Genomic DNA, 20,714 nt, shown 5'->3' with positions numbered 1-20,714 from the left:
TTAATGCATGTTCATGACTGTTGTCGCTCTCTCAGTTGGTCGCTTCCCAGTCTTTTGCTAGCCTTCACCTTTACTAAGTGGGAATACTGCTTGTGCATCCAAACTCCTTAAACCCCAAAGTTATTCCATATGAGTCCACCATACCTTCCTATATGCGGTATCTACCTGCCGTTCCAAGTAAATTTGTATGTGCCAAACTCCAAACCTTCAAATGAAATTCTGTTTTGTATGCTCGAGCAGCTCATGTTTCAACTAGGGCTGCCTATATCTTCCATGCTAGGTGGGTTATTCTCAAGAGGAGTGGACTCCGCTCCTCATTCACGAGAAAGGGCCGGTAACCGGGATGCCCAGTCCCATGATCCAAAAAGCTCAAAGCAAATCAATATAATTAAACAAAACTCCCCCAGGGCTGTTGTTAGTCGGAGGCACTCGTTGTTTCGAGCAAGCCATGGATTGATGCTTGTTGGTGGTGGGGGAGTATAAAATTTTACCATTCTATTTGGGAACTGCCTATAATGCATGTAGTATGGAAGATACAGCCATCTCATAGTTGTTGCGTTGACAGTGAAAGTATGCCGCCCAAAATGTTATTCATCTCTATTTTAAAATCGAGCCCTGGCACCTCTACAAATCCTTGCTTCCCTCTGCGAAGGGCGTATCTATTTACTTTTATGTTGAGTCATCACCTTCTTATTAAAAAGCACCCGCTGGAGAGCACACTGTCATTTGCATTCATTATTATTGATTTATATTGGGTATGACTTGATTGGATCCTTTTTACCATGAATTACAATGTTTAGTCAGTCCTTGATCTTTAAAGGTGCTCTGCATTTATGTTTTGCGGTCTCAGAAAGGGCTAGCGAGATACCATTTTGTTATATCATGTTATGATTGTTTTGAGAAAGTGTTGTCATCCGAGTTTTATTATTATGGCTCGCTAGCTTATTATGCCATTGATATGAGTAATTGTGATACCTAGGTGTTATTGTGAGTATGGTTAGTTCATAATATTTTCTGAAACCTGAATGCTAGCTTTACATGTTTACAACAACAAGAGCAAACAGAGTTTGTGAAAGTTTTTTCTTTATCACTTTCAGTTTATCAACTGAATTGCTTGAGGACAAGCAAAGGTTTAAGCTTGGGGGAGTTGATATGCCTCCAACGTATCTACTTTTCCAAACACCTTTGCCCTTGTTTTGGACTCTAACTTGCATGATTTGAATGAACTAACCCGGGCTGACGCTGTTTTCAGCAGAACTGCCATGATGTTGTTTTATGTGTAGAAAACAAAAGTTCTCGGAATGTCCTGAAAATCCACGGAGATAAGTTTTGGAAAATATAAAAAATACTAGCAAAAGAATCAAGACCAGGGGGCCTACGCCCGGGCACACGCCACCCAGCCAGGTCCCTCGGACCTGGTCGTCGCGCGCCCCTCCCCGAGCGGAGCCAAGATATGAAGACTGTTTGAATATCAAGGGGGACTCCCGAGCATCGCGACTTAGGAGCCTAACTGGTCACGTAGCCCCTCACTCCTTAGTTCCGCAAGGCTAATGGCGGTTGAGGTATGCGCGGGGCCGGGCCCTACCGACGTAGAACGCCAGATCCACCCCTACACCCCCTCCCTATTTGTTGTTCGCGCGTCAAGGGGGATTCCTGAGCATCGTGACTCAGGAGCCTAACTTGTCACGTAGCCCCTCACTCCTTGGTTCCGTCCTGGTGATCTGGTCGGGGCTAACGGCGGTTGAGGTATGCACGGGGCTGGGCCCTGCCAATGTAGAACACAAAGCAAATAGGAAGGAAACCGCAAAATCTCGAAGCAAATCCAGAAGCAAATATTACGAACCATAATTGTCTTCGCGATACCAAATGCAAGTTTAAATGCCTCCACGAGGCACAGTGCATATTGCAGGAATTAACACAGGAAAGAAGCCGTGAGAAGATCACCCTTGGGCAACGCCATCATTCGTCAGAAGCCCCGCCTCCGTGGTGGTGTTACCTCCATCAGCTCCACCTCCCGAGGCCACGGAGTAAGCAACACCTGCCCTAGGCACAGTGGCAAAGGCGTGGAACTTCGCCAGCAGGGCTTTCGCTCGGCCCTTCACGGCTTCACCAGCAGCGGCAGAGCGCTCGTCGTCCACGGGCTCCAGCAGCTCGTTGAGGTTAGCACTAGGGTCACGAAGATAAATGTGGCTGAAGACGCGCGTCAGCGCCGTAGAAGAAAGGACGCGAGCTTCAACCTCGGCCATGGGGCCGACGCCGGTCACGACTTTCTCAAGTTCTTCGACCAAGAAGGGAAGCAGCTGTGCGGGGCCGTCCTTGGCCCCAGCCAGCGGCTTCTCCAGGCCACCATCGTAGAGCGTCTTCAGCGCCTTGCGAGGTCTCACCTCAAGATCCGCGAAGGCCATGCGGTCCTCAGCCAGGACCTTCACCTTGGTGTCTAGCTCGGCCCTCTCCGTCTTCAACTTCTGCTCCAGCGTCTTCAGTCGGCCGCATTCAGCGGCCAGCTCGGCGTCGCGGTCCCCGATGGCGTCCTCCTGAGCCTTCGTCTCCTCCTCCTTCGCCTGACGGTCGCGAGCCTATTTGGCGAGCTTGTCACGCAAACCCTGCAGCTCAGCCTCCAGCGCCTTGCAACGGTCCTGGGCGACCGTGGCATTCTTCAGCGCCGCATCGCGAGCGGCTGCGGCCTGGGTGGCGGCTTGCTTCTCCTCCTCAGAAGCTGTCGTAGCCCGGCTCAGCACCGCCCAGACAGAGGCGTCAGAATGAACCCAGCCAGAGATCAGCTCCAGGTGTCGTGGTTCTAAGTCTGACAGTAGAATAGGGGGGGGGGTAGGAATGTAGAGGCAAGATCCTAGCTATGGAGTAGTTGTATACGCAAGATGTTTACGAGTTCAAGCCCTTCTCGGAGGAAGTAACAGCCCTACGTCTCGGAGCCCGGAGGCGGTCGACTGGATTATGTGTATATGAGTTACAGGGGTGCGAACCCTTTACACTGAGGAGGGGGGTGGCTTATATAGAGTTCGCCAGACCTCTCCGGCCCTTAGTTATGTAGGGTTTAAGGTACATTAAGATCAGGCGTTACTGATAACGCCACAAATAAAGTGCTATGATGACCATAAAAGCTACTTAATGACCGACCGTTTGTATGCAGAGTGACTTTAGATCTCCTGGCTGTCGAGTGGTTGGCTTCATGGTCGAGTGTCTTCGAGTCCGTCGAGTGGAATACTTCTGAGTCGATTGACGGGTAGTTTCTTCTAGAGATGTCCTTGGGGAGGGTAGCTTGGACAAGTCCATGACCCTACCCTAGGTACATAGCTTCATCATTAGCCCCCGAATGGATCGAGGTTTGAGTGGGGAAGGAGTTAAGAACTCTTCCGACCCATTTTTCGTGCTATGAGCGTATCTTGTTTTGGATCCATGAACTTAAGTAGCGACACCAACTTCTTTTTCGGTCGCCTTGATCGGTTCTTGGTTTCGATCGAGTGAATTTCTTTACTTGAAAAGCTCTGAGTGACGGTGTGGAGGAAATCCTCCGTTTGACGGGTTGTTCTGCTGCTCGCGGATTTCACAGGATTCGAATTTTGGGAAGTGCGCGGGGCGGAGGAAGCCTCAGTAATCGGACGGGATAGGGCGGAGATGCCTCGATCTCTGCGCCACCTTTTTCGCCACGTATCGCGCGCGCGACTGTTGCGGGATTTGACAAGATCGTCTAGGCCTACAGGTCAGTCACTCGGAAGCAACTCCATATAAGCCGCTGGCCCGGGGCTTTTGAACAGTGCACCTTCATTTTCCTCCTTTCTTCTCGAATTCCTCCGCCACCTCTACTCTCGTCCCGGTGCCGTCGGTCTGTTTGAGCTTCGTCTGCAGCGATGGTGAAGGAGAAGACGGCGGCCCTGGAGCGCGCGAAGAAGGCGATGACGCAGGCGAAGGCGAAGAAGTCCGGTCGGGGCGGATCTTCCTCGAGGTCTGCCTTGCCGCGGGGCTGGATCCAGGGTGACTGGATGCCCTCGGCGATTCGTCAGGAGGACCTTGATGACCTGGCCGAGGGAGGATTCATTCCTCACGAATCTGCACACCTCCCGGGGAACGAGATCGAGCCGCAGCCTCTCGATGGTGAGTGTGTCCTTGTCGCCACTCACGTCGTCCGTGGATTCTCCCTGCCCCCTCATCCTTTTTTCCGGAGTTTCTTGAACTTTTTCGGAGCGCAACTCCACCACTTTACTCCAAATTCCATCATGTACCTTGCTGCCTTCGTGTCTTTGTGCGAGAATTTCTTGGGTTGCCGTTAGGGCTGGAATTCGAGCCGAGTCGAGTCAGCTCGGCTCGACTCGCTAGAGCTCGTTTTGTTAACGAGCTAGCTCGACTCGACTCGTTACTATAACGAGCTCAAACCCAAGATTGACTCGACTCGTATAACTCGCGAGCTGGCTCGTTTAGCTTGTTAAGCTCGTTTAAGATATAAACATAAAGCCTTCAAATATGATAAAAATGATTATGTATATATTAAACATATATATCACTAAACAATTGTAATTTTCTTGTAACGCATGAGTCTCCTGGGAGGCTAGGCCTTCAACTGCTCGGCATTGGGTTGTGCGCCTGGGATGTAGGTTGTTTAGTGGATGATCTTTCTTTGTATTGGGAGTGGCTGATCTATTATATCGAGCCTAACGAGTTACACGAGTACTCGTGAGATTGGCTCGTTTAACTTGGTCTATAAACGATCTTAAACTAAAGCTCGGCTCGACTCGTTATTCTTCGAGTTCGAGTCGATTCGAGCCGAGTCACGAGCTACTTGTTTAGCTCGCGAGCTTCGAGGTTTTTTTCCAGCCCTAGTTGCCGTCCTCATTGGGGCCTCTTCAAGCACATTTTCACTTGTCGTTCTCAGTCGGTTAAGAAAGCCAAGTCGAGTGACGATAAGACGCAAGTGATTCAGATGTGCGGGGGTCTTGGGATCCAGATGAGAAGCAAAAGTTGTTTTCCAGCTATGGTTCTTCCTGATTCAGTCCGCGGGTGGTAGTCGACCTGGTTCTACTGCCAAGACCAGCTGACTCCAGGACAGGCGACGGGTCTTCCCCCTTTCTCCCTAAACTGAGCAGAAAAACCTTCTTATCTGAAAGTGACACCGGAAGAGAAGGCACAAGTCAAAGTGTTGGTTGGTCGAGTGGTTCAGCTTGTCCACGACGGTGTGACTGGTATGGATTTGCTAGAGGTCTTCCTCAGGAGACGTATCCAACCGCTCCAAGCTCGTGACCATCTGATGTGGTTGTATTCGGGTCTCGATGACACCACTCGGATTCACTCGGAGGAGGTCGAAGAGGCTACGTTGGAGGGGTGGTTGTCGAGTATCACAGGGAACAAATACAACCCTCGAGGAGCCAGGAGGATGCCTCCACTCGACCAATCATACGAAGTAGACCAGGTCTGATTCTGCATCTCCGACTGTGACCTTGTTTTCTTCATTCTGTTTGCTTAAATCAGTCGACTGACTTTTATCTTGTTTGTTGTCTTCTAGGCCACTACTGAGATGTACTCGATGCCCAACGGGGCGCAAGAACAAGCCGAGGAGGAAGAGGCGAGTGGAGGTGAAAGTGAGGAGGAGTGGCAATCTGACGGTGAGGAGGAAGAGGATGACGACGGCTCCAGTGAAGAGGAGGAGGAGGAAGTCGATCCTCCTCGCACGGAGAGGCGATCCAAGCTCACCCACGACCCCGCGAGCGAGCGTGGCAAAGCGATTGTGCCTGTTGAGCAGTCGTCGAAACGCCCTCGGACGGCTTCTCCAGCGCCGAATGAAAAAGCGCCGAAGCATCCACGAGCGACGTCATCAAAGCCGCCGAAAGCCTTGCCCAAGATGAGAATGACCATTCCCACCATCTCCGGGTAACAACAGAACTTGTGTTTTCTCGTTTAGCATGGACAGACTTTTGGTCGACTCATCGACTAACCGACTAGTTTCGGAAATCTGTAGTGCTGCTACCTCCGAGAGCTCCGCCAAGAACGAAGACCAGGAAATGGAAGACGCTGCCACCTCCAACCTTGGTACGATCTTTGTAGTTTCACTTTTGGTCGATTGGATTTTCGATTTTAACTTTGGACTTTTCCTGAAGCTCCTCCTGATGTCATTGATCTCCCTGATGATGACGACGAGGCACCACTGAGGCCGAGGAGGAATAGAAAGGCACCGGATGGCAAGACCACTCAGACTGCATCAGTGCCCGAGGCACCGGTTCAGAATGGTGGTAATATTACTTGAAATTCTGTGTCCTTCGCTGTGCCTCTGACGAGTGCTCGACCTTCGTCATCGACTACTGACCCGCCTTCCCTTTTCGCCACACACCACGTCCCAGAGGATCAAGCGGGTGCTACTAAGGAGGCTATACGCCAGGCGGGGATCATGATGGAGCAGGTGAAGGCGATCCGGGAAGCCAGCCAAGCGGCCTATGATGCTAGCTCAGCCCTTCAGAGCAACGTCCAGGTTAGTTGGTCACCGCTTGTTCTGTTAGGACATGCTATCTGAAGACTTTCTTTCTGAAGATCTTTGTATCTATACACCCACTGGGTGTGTCGATTGAATTTTTGGATTGGTGGGGGCACGCTGAGTACACCCACTGGGTGTAGTCCCCGAGACTATGGTGGACTGCTGGCAGTCGACTGTAGTCTTTGTATTTTGAATTTCTTCACTCTAACTTCTTCACTCGGTCTGGTCGGACCATGTCGAATGGAATCTTGGAACCAGTGGGGGCACGCTGAGTGCACCCACTGGGTGTAGTCCCCGAGACCATGGTCGACTGCCGGCAGTCGACTAAGGTCTGAAGAACCTGTGTTTTTTTGGTAGATAATGATGAGACCATGGCTGACTGCTGGCAGTTAGCTATAGTGCTATAGTTTTAGGATCATAACCTCTTTGTCTCTTTCGTCCGACTGATCAGACCAAGTCGGAAGAACTAGTGGGGGCACGCTGAGTGCACCCACTGGGTGTAGTCCCCGAGACTACTGTTGAATATTTTGATTCGGCTGTAGTCTTAGAAATGTTATGATTTTTCTCTTAGTCACTCGGAAGCAACCTATCTTTGATGTCTGTCGACTGACCCTTCGCAGAAATCTTGCGAGCTTGTGGCTCGCTATACTGAATTGGAAAACAAACATATCCAGCTCGACCTTGACTTGAAGCTTGTTCAGGAGAACTTTAAGAATGCGAAAGATGAAGCAAAAGGTATGGTTGGTGAGAATCTTGACGACTGTCTTTATCTTTTTGCCCATTCCTGATTCTGATCTTATTGTCATTTTGTAGATAAAATGAAGGAGGCTCTGAAGAAGAAGGACCATGACCTCGCCGAGGCGCAGAAGGCGGCTTTGGACAAAATGAAGCTTGCAGAAGAAAAACTGGCTTCAGTCGGTAAACTTGAAGAGGAGAACGCCAGTCTGAAAGCTGCTCTCGACGCGGCCAACAAGGAGGTCAGCCGTCTGAAGAATGATAAGATAGCTTTGAGTGACAAGGCTAGCGAATTGGCGGGGAAGAAGAACGATCTGGAGGCTTATCTGGGAGGGCTCGCCAAGAAGTTATTCATCGTGCTTGAAGGTAATCTCTTCTATCCGACTGACTTGTTGTCATCGACTCATCATAGAACTGTTGGCTTAACTTCGAATTGTGTTTACAGAATTCTGCCAAAACTTCGAGGAGGAGACCAGTCGAGTGGAGACAAGCTTGGACCCCATTAACTCTCCTGTGAAGGATGAAGCCACTATGAACGTGCTCTGACTGGAGTCTCGTGTTGCTGGAGTTGTTCACTACCTTGCTCGATTGAAGGTTGCGGCATCGCGAATCGACACGACACTCTGGCCGGGAGAGACGCTTCAAAATGACCTCGAGTCTCTAATGACTCGACTGAATGAAGTTCCAGGTCGAGTGCAAGAATGGAAGAAGTCTTCTACCAGGTGCGGTCTTTTGTCAGTGCAATGAAGGCAAGCCTTACCTAGGCCAGCCTTTTGTCAGTCGGGCAGTTGCCGAGGCAGCATGGGGAAGCGGAGACGCCCACGTCCAATCAACCGCCACGCGGCCACCAAGGCCGCAGGCTGTTGGGGCTCGCGGCGCTCTGCGCTTGCCCTTTGGCATCGCTGCTAAGCCAAGTCTGAGCGCGCCTTAGGCCCAGGGGCTACTGTCGGCGTTCTGGGAACGGGGGTCCCCAGACATGCCTGCCTGTGGCCTGCAGCGCGGCTCACTAGTGGCCCAGTACGACCTGTCTTCATCAACCCAAGCTCAAGACCCTCGTGAGGGGCCAAGCCTCGCGGGGCAGACGACACAAGGCCTCCTCAGGGGCGGCCTCACCAGGCAGGCTCGCGAGGAGGCAGAGAGATCAAGGCAAGGGGTACCTCGCGAGGTGCTCGTGACGCAAGCCATGACGATCAAGACCAGGCGGGCGCCAGCCTGCACAGCGTCCTTGTTTCCTCTTTGGTGCAAAGGGGGCAAGCGCAGGCACGGAGTACCGAGGCATTAGGCAAAGGTTTCCATATCAGTGCAACGAGACCAAGACCAGCAGAGCGGCAGGACGGAGGTCACCATGGAGCCCAAGACGACATCATCGCCAGTGCCTTTGGTAGTCGAAGATAGCCGTTGTCGGTGGTGATGCTGTTAGGGACTCCAAACCGGCTCACGAGGCCCTTGATGAACTTGATTGCAGAACCGGCTGGGATGGTGCGGACGGCTTCCACCTCTGCCCACTTGGTGAACTTGTCGATGGCGACATAGAGGTACCGGTAGCCCCCAGGCACTCGAGGGAACGGGCCCAAGATATCCAGCCCCTAGACCGCGAACGGCCACGAGAGCGGGATGGTCTGCAGGCCCTGAGCTGGCTGATGGATCTGCTTGGCGTGGAATTGGTAGGCTTCGCAGGACTTCACCAGCTCGGTCGCGTCGTTGAGTGCCGTAGGCTAGTAGAACCCTCTGTGAAACGCCTTGCCGATGAGGGTCCGTGACGACGAGTGGTGTCTGCAATCTCCACCGTGTATATCGGCCAGCATCTCCTTCCCCTGTTCCCTGGAGATGCAACGCAGGGAAACGTAATTCGGCCGCTTCCGATATAACTCACCGTCTTGGATGCAGTATGTTGTGGCATGTCGGGCCACGCACTCCGCGTCCTCCTCCTTCTCTGGCAGCGCCCCTTGTGTCAGGTATTCCTTGAATTCCTTGGTCCAGCATCCATCCTGAGGCTCCAGCACCAAGAGTAGGAGCGCTCCTGAGGTCGGGCCACAGGTCGGGGCTCCTGTGGCAGGTGGCTGAGAGAGTTCTTCCCGAGGTTGTGCCGTCCTTGAGAGTGGTGGTTCCGCCGATGGCTTGAAGAGTCGCTCCTCGAAAACACCAGGCTCCTGAGGCAGCCACTTGGACACCCTCCTGGCGATGTCATCGGCCTCTTGGTTGGTGTCGCGGGGCACATGCTGCAACTCTAGCCCCCAGAACTGCTTCTCCATCCCGCGTACCTCCGTGAGATATGCTTCCATGTGCTCGTCCTTCGGCTCGTACACCTTGTTGGAGAAGTTGACAAGGAGTTGCGAATCGCCCTTGATGACAAGGCGCTTCACTCCTAGTACTGCTGTAGCTTTCAGGCCTGCTATGAGGCCCTCGTATTCTGCTATGTTGTTGGAGACCTTCTCGCCCTACTGGAAACAAAGCTGTACAGCGTAGTAGAGCTTGCCCTGAGTGGGTGCACTACAAAAAAATACACTTTCGTGATGATACGTGTTTGTGACAGTAGGTCGCGTTTTTTGTCATGCATGTACATCCATGAAGATTTTATGACAGAATCAAGATAGTCATACCTGTGCTATCGTAGAAGTGTTCCATGACATTACCAAAATTATCATCATGGAAGTGTCCACTTCCATGACGATAAATCGTGCCACAGAAGTGCTTTCGTCAAGGGTGACCGACACGTGGCATCCACCGTAACGGAACGCCGTTGAGCTATCGGGTTGGGTTTTGGATCCGATAACCCGTTAACAGCCCGGACCAATGGGAAATTTCCACGTGTAAAATTCTGATTGGCTGGAGGGAACACCTGTCAGCTCGTCAGTGGGCCAGATGTCGCCCGTCCATTGGAGGAGACATGCTTATGATACGTCGACACGTGGCTGGGCCCAACAGAGGCCCATATAGGTTAAAAAGGCCGGCCCAGTCAAAGGCTCGTAGTACTTAATCAGGTACTAGTGGGCCAGCCCAATAACGACCTGCTTAATAAAGGCCCATTTACGGCCTGAAGCCAGATCTGACCCGTTAATTGTTCACCCAATAGTTGGGCCCATTTACGGCTCGAAGCCAGATCTGGCCCGTTAATTGTTCACCCAATATTTGGGCCCATTTATGGCCCGAAGCTAGATCTGGCCCGTTAATTGTTTGCCGAATATTTGGGCCCAACTACAGCCCAGTGACTTTCGGCCTGTTAGAGGCCCGATGTAGACATGGGCCCATTTCAGCCTGGTGTGACTTTCGGCCTGGGAATGGCCTGTGCTGCCCATGGGCCATATATGGTCCTACGGGACATCGGGCCCACTAACGGCCCATGCTAAAGGTGGCAACAGTTAAGCCCAACGTGACTTTGGGCTTGTTAAAGGCCTATCGCATAATTCGGCTCATTGATGCCTGTACTAAGCTTTCGGCCTCTTAAAGGCCCATGATATCAGTGGGCCAACTAAGGCCCAAGATATGTTTCGGCCTGGTAACGGCCCGTGAGCTAACTGGGCCCAAAAAGGCTCGGTCTACATTTCAGCCTACTGAAGGCCCGTCGTTGACTAGTGAAAATTGAGGCCCAACATGCATTTCGGCCTGCTAAAGGCCCATGGTTTCATCTGGGCCGTAACAGGCCAGTACAATATTCATCATGTTAATGGCCCAACGCTACCTGGGCCAAACTAAGAGTTGGGTCGACAAAAGGCCCAACTAAAATATAGGCCGGTGTAAGTTGTGGGCCTGGCGCAATGTGTGAAGGCCCCAATCATTCGGGCCCAAGAAAGACGCAGGCTGGCCCAATTGTGGCCCGCTAAAAACCAGCCCCGTTAGAGTCGAATGTTTTGGCCCGGTCGACTACATCTAATTTTTTCTTTAGATAGCGAATGATGGCAGTAACTAGCAGGAATTAAGAACAAACCTACTCTATACAATAAAGAAATTACGGCATAGTAACTAAGAATAAACCTACACTATACAATAAAGTATTTAAGGTATATTACATCCACTGGGCATCAAAGTTCGCCACCAGTGATCATAAAGCGCAATGAAGAAGCAGATTACAAAAACTGGGCACCATTGCTGCGTAACAAAATAATACTGAACCGAGACCACTTCCAAGATAGTTCAAGAAAGGTTAGCCTTGCGGGGGAACTGCTGCGCAAGCTGCTGAGCAAGGCTATGAGACCGGCCTAGCATGTCGGTCAAAGCTTCCAAGTGTAGTTGTTTAGCGATGAGGTTCTCATTGGTGTTCTCCGCAATCTTTCTTAGAGATAGGACTTCATGTCAAAGTTGAGTTGCAGAATGCCTTTCTGCTAGAACTTGGGACTGAAGAAGTCGAACTAATTTAGACAACGAATTATGTGAGCTTGTCTGACTGCTAGTCTCAAGTAACTTGAACACTGCATCAAGACAAGACTTTGGGGTTGTCTCGCTATCTTCAAGATGTTTTGCCTTCTTTGCTGCAATATATGTTGGGTTTGTCTCACAGCCTTGAGCAGACTTGTGCATTCCATCAGGCATATCACCCTGAAACAGAGCAGAGAGATGATAGGTTTTGCACGTGTATAAACAAAGATGATAACTGTGCTGTCAATTCCATCCAATTTCAAATTAGAAAATAAAGAGTAAGTTCAAAATATCAATAGCATAATTTGGCATTGTTCATAATGCGGGGAGCTTCACCGCACTATTGGATTACCATGTCAACATAACAAGCATAGATGAAGGGCAAAGAAAATCATTGTATCTATTTTGGTTAATGTGCATGTCATGTTGTTCATATCATCAGCCACATCAGTAAGATAAAACAGGAGATGACAAGGTGCAAGCGTGGGCTGCTTCACCACACACTGGATTATAGATCCACAAAAACAAGCATACATATAGGGAGTATTAAGTAATGTGCATGGTATGAATAAGGAATTTTGTTTTACAAGTAAAGCTTAGAACTTACTGTTCTTGTGAACATGCATTTTGGTAGAAACAGCAAACTAAACAGCAGTAAACGATAGGGAGTATGAGCAAATTAAACAACAGTTGAGGATAAAGGCTTTAGAAGGACTGACTTACATTAACAGATAACACTGGCTTTATAATGCCCTTCTCCATGTCAAGGGAAGGATAACTCAAGAATTTCAGCACAGAATCTTCTTCATAAGCATTGCCTGTACTCTACATTTTGTAGAGAAGAATTATAGATATGATAATACTGGAAGGGATAGAGGATAATGAAGATAAGATGCAGATTGATGCTACATAATCAACTACCGATCCCTGGAAGAACAAGCGTTACAGGACAAAATGTACTAACAAGAGCAATGGGCTACACTTCTGCACTGGCATTGTCTATGTATTCTGCTTGTTGGTAAGATTAAATATAGATCTGATCTTTTTTAGTAAATGGTGGGCGAGGGAGATAAGATGCAGAATGCTACACATTGAACCAATCCCTCTTCCCATAATACAAGAGTGTATTGAACATTGGTGTACTGTACAAAATGTTCTTATATTATGGGACGGAGGGAGTAGCTATTAATGTAAGTACAGTGATAGACCACGTTCAGTCCTTACAAGAGGACTGCAGAGCTAAACCTCTTCAAAAGCATTGGGTTGCTTCTAAATTTATGTAAGAGTCCATACGAATCTTATAATGTCCACCAAATGACGATTACAAGGCTAACATGTGCAGTGATGCTACATAATCAAAGAACTATGAAAGTAAGTATGGTCATACAGGGCAAGAGGTACTCACAAGAGCAATGCAGTGTGCAGTATAGTTGCGAGATTCTGTGGTCCCTTGAGAACGAATTTTCTTCTGCTAATAGTTTTCGTACAAGTGAGACATTAAGGCAAATGCAGAAATGTAGTTCAAATTGTGATGTGATATCATAGACAGTACCTTACGCTGCAGCCGAGACCAATGTGTAACAAGATTATTCTAGTCACCGTCGGGCAAATGTAGCATCGGAGACTTTACAGAAATTTCGTTCAAAGGCTTGCCATCGAAGTGCACTTGCCTCAGGTAGGAACGGTACTTCATCAACGAGTGCTTGAAAAGTGCAACCAACCCTTGCTCGTCTTCACAATCCAGTTTGCTCCTCGCCTATTTAAAAGAATGAAATCTTGTGTCTTCTGTCAGCAGATACATATGCAGTAATGACCATGAATAACATTAGTACATTACTTACGCGTAAGTTGCGGAGGAAGACTGGAAATTGTTCTGTGTCTGCGGTATAATCTTTCCATGAAGGAAAGATGCGCACAAAGTTCCTGATAACAATATAAGCTTCGTCTTCCGAACTGGGAAGAAATGGAACAGGGTCCTATTTGCTGCAATTGGGGCTCTCTCTGGTTCGAAAAGGGATTTGGCAACTGGATTTGGTGTACTCTTTGCTAGAATGGGGGTTTTGCGTCGTAGAGATAGTGCTATGTCAACTGGCATAATCATACTATTTGCTGCAGTTGGGGTCTGTTGAATTGGGGCATCAGAAATGACCAGCGTAGTAGGGCTAGAGTCTGCTAGAGTTGGAGTGTTTTGTGGGTCAGGTGATATTGCAACTACACCTAATGGGCTATTTGATTTATCAGGTGCCACTACCTTTTCCAAATACTTTGCTTGTGCTCCTCCACGATCAGCAATCACCCTCTTCCTTTTGAATGTCTGATACACAAGAATAGCATTTAAATGGATAAATATGGTATGATGACAGATGGAATATGTACTGAAAATGGATAGGCAGGACGTATTCACATACATGATGTGTAAACTAAGCTAATGGCAGTTCAACAAAGTAGAATCAATGCAAAGCATCAGTTGCAAGATATGTGCGACCAATGTAACCTTGGAAAGTTAGAGCAAGCACCTTGATGGGTGAATAAGATAGGGCATCTTCCTCTGACTCCTCCACTAGGGAGCTACATTGACTTAGGTCTTCCTCTAGCTCAGAATCACTGTTAGGATCATATTCTGAGCATGAATCTATAGGTGGAGAGCGTTTGCATTGCATTGCATCCAGACTTGATTTCAGTCCCTTAATGCCAAGTTTCACAGCCATGGCATTGTTCTGCTTTATTCTTTTCATGCGCGCAAGCTCATAATCATTATGATGTTGTTCAGAATCTGAGATTCATGAAAACATAAAAAGTAGTCAGATTATCTATGGAATGCATTGTGGATTCAACTCGAAGAGTGTCTACCTATAACCCCCTGCATATGCAAAGTTCACCCCCAACCGTGCTGACCAGACCACACACAGAAATACAAACCCCTTATGTCTCTATAACAGGCAGACAAACATTTCAAAACTGAAGTAGGAACATTAGAATCATATGAAATTCGTATTTGAACAAATAAACTAAGGAATTATGAGTGGCATAATGTTTAGCTTCAAGGGTGGAGTGTTGGTAGTGCGACACAAAGCAAGTAGGCAGATTGTATTCCATGTAAAAGATCGAAACCTATGTAAAAGCTGGAAATGACACTTTCTTTCTATACAATGCAGTATTCGTTGCCCACACATGATGGAAGAGATCACATAGAGAAATACTATTCACTCATGTCTACGGTTCCAGTATTTAGAAACAGGGTGGTCCACCCTAAAAGAATATTGACAACAAATATGACAAGGCAAGCATAGATGTAGTGAATCAATCATTTACTTGTGAGCTTACTAGGACAAGTATGCAGAATTGTAACTGCAGTAAGAGACCATCCAAAATCTGAATGAAGAAGTTTGTCTAGCACTTATTGTTTGCAACTAATCGACGTGAATAATTGGATATTATATCGAATGAGTAAGAAAGACAAGTAAAATTGTCAACAAACCTGGCTTGCAATAGTAATCTTGGTCAATGTCACTACGATCAACAATCCAAAATGACTAGTGTCTCTTCCGAGGGCCGGAATTTTGAAAACCCTGTGAACTTTAGAGGTACTAAAGATTACTAAAATACATCTGAACCATTAAGGGTAGGCAGCACTGAGCACACAACAAACCCTAATGACAGTCCTGCCTAATGAGTAATGAATCAATTAGAAAATGGGTGATGAGGAGTGGCTGCTGAGTGTTAAGGACGTATCTCAGGATAAATTGGGTTGGCTTGGTGGGTGCTGCATGCCTGAGCCCTGAACGGACTAGGAAGGTAGGCACGGCGGCGCGCCCGGGTAGCGGTGACGCTGTTGGGTGAGCGGCTCCTGACCTCCTGTTAGTCCGGCGTCTCCTCCTAGATTCATGTCATCCGGGGACGGCAAGTCGCCGACAAGGCAGGCGGCTGGGGGCGAGTAGAGATCGGAAGCGCGCAGCAGAACAGAGGGGAATCAGGGCCTGGGATGACCCAAAATCCCAGGGTGGGCCGGCCCACCGTGGGCACCCTGTAGAGATACACACCCGAGCGGCGAACATGCATTTTTGAAACTAATTTAGGAACATTTAGCTGACCAATTAAATGACTTTGTTTTAATAATATCATATTCGTATTTGAACAACTAAGCCTGTTTAGCTTGATGGGTGGAGCAGTGTTATTATGACACGAAGCACGTATTCTGATCGTATAGTGATCATAAAAGAGGGAAACTCTAAGCATATTTTTTAGCAAAAGAGGGTTTCCCCTCCGATTTCTATTAAAGAAACCACCACATAACCAACATGATCAATTAAACCGTATTATGACTGTGCCATGGCAGATTTGAAGCTGCAAACCAGAGAAATGATATTTAGCATCCATTGTTTCCTTCGAACTAAGAACTAAATTCTAAGAGCTGAAAAGAAAGTAGAGTAACCAAGTTAAGATCTATTTTCTGCTTGAGATCAAAAAGTTGAGGAGATATGAAGTACCACCTCTCTTGCGGCGTCGTGTAGGCATCGGGGGTGCGATGGCTGTTGGTGGCGTTGAAGCAGATCTGCGACGATAGACGGGTGCATCAGGGGATAAGTCCCATTGCAGTGGAAGGGAAGGTCGTGTGAGCGGCCCCAGCAAAGAGGACGACAACGACGATAAAGCGAGAGGATGCGATGCAAGGCTATTGTTCCGTCGCCATGGATGAGAAATGTCCATCTCTAGCAGTGGACGACGCGGTCTTGGTAGGCGCTCCGGCATGGTGGAGGACAGTGGTGATGGATGTGGTGGAGGACAGCGGCGATGGATGGGGTGGCGGACGGAGGCTGGTGTGGGGATGGTGTTCTAGCGCGGATGGTGTATGAATGGGAAAATGGAGGGAGAGGTGCGTGGAACCATGTGTTTGGGACGCGCCTGTCTGAAATATGGGAAAGTTACGAACTTAGCCCCCGTTAAAATTTGGACGTCTCGTCGGTTGGGGATAGGACGGTAATCTCGCATCTCGCCAATTTTTGCCCAGAGCGATTTCGGGCGAGGAGAGGGTGGTTGGCGACCATGGTGTATGAACGGGGCTGACAGGTAGGGCGGTTGTGTCACGTCTGAGTGAAGTTACAAACCTGCCCCTATTGAAAATATTTTACTACATCGATTTGGGCCAAGTCGAGTTTGTTTTGCCCCCCATCGTGTATGAATGGGGAACAAAGGGAGAAACAGAGGTATTTCGGACGAGCTTGAATCAAATGTGTTTTGCCACCCATGTTTGATGCCCACTGTGTCGGAATGGGCTCAGAGGCGGTCGTGTCATGTCTAATTGAAGTTACTAACCTACCCCTATTTAGAGCAGTGGAAATCAGGCCAATGGATTGTCCGTGTAATGGGTAGACAGTAATTTCCATCTCCCAAACACTTGGCTTTGGGCAACCGACGTGGGAGTGGACATTTTGCCGCTTCTTTCGAATTTTGGGACAATAAGCATCCACGTTTACCCTGGCAACTAAATCTGAATCCATTTTATATTCCTATATGAATCTTTATAAATCATTCTATGTGTTTTTATATATCTTCAAAAGGACGACAAAGATGTATTCCACTGTCATATATGAATATGGTTTACAAATGTCGATACTCAAATTCAGAAGCTGGAATCCTGTTTAAGGTGAATTCGAATATTTGGAACACTTCATGTCCAACTCAAATGTCACACGCAGCATAATGTGTACTCCCATTTAGATATGTACACAAGCGATGTATCAAGATTCAAATACTGAGTCAATCAACCAAGAATGTACAGAACTAACAGACATATAAACACTTATAGAGTATATGGATCAATAATATCAACTAACATGCATAAACCAGTCCGCTATACTTTTTTTTGCTACAACAACATCCTCTTTTAGCCAGCATCTTGGCCCTTTCCGATGCGTGCCACTTATGGTCCATCTATACTACTATTATTGCTGAATGCACATTCAGCCCGATTGGCATATTTGTAGGTCTGGCACAACAATCCAAATGAAATGTCTCCAAGTCTTATCAATTAATACAGACTTGTGCTCAAATAAAATTACAAACCAAAAAACAAAAAACAATTATTACATGATCTCTAAAACAAATGGTTTGATTGATTACATGAACAAACAACACAAAGGTTATTCAACGATGGAAAGAACATTTCACCTATGATTTACCAAGTGGGAATTTAATTTCCTTTTTTCCTTCAGGACCTTAACAATGTGGTCAGTCTTAGCTTGCATCGTTTTGAAATCCACCAAATATTTAATGGTTGTCTTGAGTACTGCTTGTGATTATGTTGTTTGCTTCCTCAACATGTCAACTTCATCTCTCTAAGTGCAGAAGCATAATCTCTTTCTACCACTAGTTTAGCCTCTAGAGCATCAGCAGTTGGCAATTCATAATGCACGATTGGGCCGGTGCCACTGTCGTGGGATGATGCAACATCCATGGGACCTCGCTCTTTGATCTTGGGCTAACCTGTTTTGCCATTAAAGTTCCGATTGGATTCAGAAAAGTTGAAGTTAGCAAAACATCTCAACTGGGAGTTATAACAGCAAACCAGTTAAACAAACAAGGAATTAAAGAGTTTCAATTGGATGTTGAAAAGTAGTTATTAACATCATTGTAACCCGCTGTTGCAGCAGCAAAGCAGTTAAACAAACAAGTAGCTATTTAAGTTAAGGCAAATAGGTAATTCTAAACATAAGTATCAAACACATAGATAGGCGCAGTCTACAATAGGATTAACAGGCTATGGCATTATGTAATCAGTAGCAAACTAAATTAATCCAAGCAATGTAATTGAACAATTTTGCAATAAGTGGCTAACTAAAATTCTGAGAAGCAGGTAACTGAACTTATGCTAGTTCTTTGTACATGCACACTGCAACTTCTTTTTCGCTTACAAGGTTGTACGAAGGAGTCCATGGCATCAATTACTTGGATACGCAGTCCCAATACTTCTCTCTTCCCACACTGCATTGGTAAGTCGAATGGTTAATCTGGTAAGATGGTGTGTCCTTGATATGTTATATGAGGACGTGTAGTCAGACTAGTTGTAGCCACACACATCACACTGGCTTTTACTGTATATTTCATGTGATTACTTTTGGCATGTCGAGATCTAAGCAATCTACAATAGGATGAAAAGACTGGCATCCTTCACATTATTGGCGAACTCAGTTCATAGAAACAAGCAATTCAACCATCTTGTGGGTAAATCAAAAGCGCCACTGGAATATTTTTCACTACCCAATCATACACGCAAAAAGGGACGACGCCACCATAGGGGCTGGTATGGGCGGCTGCCTCAGGTGGCTGGAAAGTGTGCACCTAGTTTGAGTCATCCAGGTTGGCCCAGGCTAGTTTTGTTCATACCAATGCATGAGCAGGCAATGTAAAAAATGAAGAAAAATCTTTCGATTTGGATGGGCCAATAACATAAGTGCAAGGTAGGCCCTATAGTAGGCTCGCAGCCCAAACGAGCGCCTCCCATATCGATCGACAGCAGGAAAAATCCCAATTCATTTGCTCCAGCCTCCAGTCTAGTTTGCTCCTAACCTAGCCGTCGCTAGACAGACCGACACAGCACTTCCTCGCACCCTCGTTGGAGGGCGGTCGCCAGGCTTCAAGCGAACGGAAGGACAAGAAGATGAAGATCCAACCCTGGGTGTAGCCTGCGTGGGAGGCAGCGGCGGCAGCACGGGCTAGCATCGAGCTTGCGCAAACGGACAGTCGCAACTTGCAAGAGTAGCATGCGTGACGAGCAGGTACATCACATCCCTGATTATATCGAATTCAACAGGCCAATAGTTAAACCTGACGGTGTTGTAAAACTACTTGTATGTAGGGAATCTATGAGAAAATGAAACCAATTTCTACTTATTTTATAACTCCCCCAATCAATACTGAACTGACTAAATCTGATGTATCTAATCAAGTTTCCGGTGCAAACATACAAGCTCATGTTGTTCTTGAGCCTGAATTGTCTAATGAACAAACAGCTAATGAAGGATTTGATGCAAACATTTTACATGCTCCTGGTGATGAACATATAGTGTATAATGAGGGATCTAATGCAAGCATTTTGCAAGCTCATTGAAGGATTTACTGTCTAATGATGATCTGCTATGTTGAGAGAGACAGAGATTTGCAGGCATTGATGACAAGCAAATTATAGTGCATTTCATAGCTTGAGGAAACGTCGAGGCCATCTACCAGAAAGTCCCCGTATCATGACAACATAGTATAAATACTTTTCTAATCTGTTGTTTGAAACTATTGGCATACTTGTGCAGGATAGATATATTGATATGAGGTTTGCGCACTGGTTATAGGTGCAATTACACTTCGATATTTTCAGCCAGAGAACGAATAATTCAAGCAGGTACAGACCATGTTTGTAGTCCTTGTACACCATGTTGCATTTTGTATTTTTTGGTGCTTGCATCATTTAGTGTTTATAATCTAAACTACTTTGGATCATTAGCTGGTTTTCAAAGTGCATGTAGCTTCACATTTCTCAAGTAATGTTGATTTCCGGAGTGCAAGTGCCTTCATATTTTTTAAGTTAAATGTTCACCCCTGGTAACTTGAATTCGTGGATCCGCCATTGCACACAAATCATACACGAATGCCAGTACAAATTAAATGAAATGCAGGGACTTACGCTAGCTCGTTGTATAGGCTCACTGCAGCTCTACTTGCGCTTGGGATGTTCCATGTACAAGTCCATGTTACCACTTGCTTGGATGTGCAGGCCTTGTGCTCCTTGCATCCCCCTTTGCATTTTTGACATGGCGAATGGTTGATCAAATAAGAGGAATCGACCTTGATGTTATACCGGAGGACAGATACTTACAAGGTTATACGGGTGTGCAGGATGTGTACCAGATCCCGTAGCACCGTCATGCTTCACTAAAAATGGATTTGCTTGTTTCAGATGATATCTCCAAAAGAAATAAGAGTTAAAGTCAGAGTTGCATAGGCGTGTAAGCTAAGAGAGCAGTGAAAGGATATCCAAACATCGTCGGAACAGTGCACAAGGGAGTGATGTGTGGATACCTAGTTCGGGCTGGCGTTTGGGAATGCTCGCCTAGCTAGAGTGCGGGTCACTTCAGAGCCGTTGAGGGTGATGCTGTGGTGT

Source organism: Triticum dicoccoides, chromosome 2B (assembly GCF_002162155.2).
Source record: "Triticum dicoccoides isolate Atlit2015 ecotype Zavitan chromosome 2B, WEW_v2.0, whole genome shotgun sequence".
Taxonomy (NCBI): domain Eukaryota; kingdom Viridiplantae; phylum Streptophyta; class Magnoliopsida; order Poales; family Poaceae; genus Triticum; species Triticum dicoccoides.
Note: the sequence above shows the minus strand (reverse complement) of the source record.